Source organism: Trichechus manatus, unplaced genomic scaffold (assembly GCF_000243295.1).
Source record: "Trichechus manatus latirostris isolate Lorelei unplaced genomic scaffold, TriManLat1.0 scaffold00018, whole genome shotgun sequence".
NCBI classification, from domain to species: domain Eukaryota; kingdom Metazoa; phylum Chordata; class Mammalia; order Sirenia; family Trichechidae; genus Trichechus; species Trichechus manatus.
In genome coordinates, this window is record NW_004443954.1 from 25,540,583 (window position 1) to 25,542,135 (window position 1,553).

The 1,553-nt window shown below is 35.2% G+C and overlaps 1 protein-coding gene across 1 annotated transcript in view; it reads right to left on the reverse strand.

Moving 5' to 3' along the window:
• The window catches only part of LOC101341390 (uncharacterized), a gene marked incomplete at its 5' end in the record, with an annotated part of 229,369 nt that overhangs the window by 15,853 nt on the left and 211,963 nt on the right, over window positions 1-1,553 (reverse strand).

Sequence of the window (1,553 nt, forward strand, 5' to 3'; positions counted from 1 at the left end):
AAAAAGCAGACAAAAATGATGAAAAAATAGACAAATTCATGGAAAAGGCAGACAAATTCATGGAAAATACAGACAAGAAAATGGAAGAATTCAGGAAAATAATGCAGAAACAAAATTCAAAAATAAATTCACAACTAGAAATTATACAAAAACAACAATTAGAAATCCAAAAGAAAAAAAAAACAATTAGAAATCCAAAAGATAAACAACAAGATTTCAGAAATGGACAGTGTCACAGAAGAACTGAGGAGCAGATTTGAAATGGTGGAAAACAGGATCAGTGGAATTGAAAACAAACACTTGGATACAACTCTGTTTGAGGAAAAATCAGAAAAAAAAGAACAAAAAAAATGAGGAGACCCTGAGAATTATGTGGGATACAATCAAAAGCAAAAATCTGCAAGTGATTGGAGTTCCAGAACAAGGGGAGAAAATAGAAAACACAGAGAGGATCATTGAAAAATTGCTAACAGAAAACTTTCCCAATATCATGAAAGATGAAAAGCTGGCCATCCAAGAAGCTCAACGACCCCATGTATGATAGACCACAAAAGAAAATCACCAAGGCATATCATAATCACACTCACTAAAACCAAAGACAAAGAATCCTGAGAGCAGCTCAAGAAAAACAAAAAATCGTATACAGAGGAGAAACAATAAGACTAAGCTCGAATTATTCAGCAGAAACCATGCAGGCAAGAAGGCAACGGGATGACATATATAAAACCTTGAAAGAAAAAACATTGCCTGCCAAGAATAATATATCCTGCAAAACTCTCATACAAATATTATGGTGAAATTAGGTCACTTCCAGATAAACAGAAATTAAGGGACTGTGTAAAAACCAGACCAGACTTACGAGACTTATTAAAGGATGTCTTTCAATCTGAGAACAAACCATATCAGACCACAGGCTGAATATAGGACACAGGATTGTACTAGCCAGATACCAGCCTGGGAAATGAACTCTTAAGGACTATGCAAAACCAATAGAATTACAAAAGGGAACCAGAGAGGTTAATTTGTAAATGAAAACATCATCAGAACAATAAAAGAGGGAATAAACGGTGTAGATATAGAACCTTCTAATGGAGAGGAAGTCAAGCAATATCAAGTAATAATAGACTGGTTCAAATCTAGGAAGATCAGGGTAAATTTCATGGTAACCACAAAGAAAGTTAACAAACCTCCTCATCAAAATAAAGAAGAAAAACATAAAGTCTCAGTAAGAACAAAACCTACAAAAACAAAAGAAATGAAAAAAAAAATCCACAAACAAAAGGAACTCGGCACAGGAGAGAAAGAGGAACAAAGCTGGAGGACATTAGGCTGAGCGAAATAAGTCAATCACAAAAGGACTAATATTGTATGAGACCTCTACTGTATAACTCATGTAAAAGTCTACACACAAAAAGAAACAATCTTTGTTGGTTACGAGGGATAAGAGGAGTAGGGGGAGCTAAATGGATAACTGGAAACTTTGGTGAAGGCTAAGACAGCACACATTACTGGGGAAGCTAGCACAACTTCTACAAGGAAAGGTCATGGAAGCT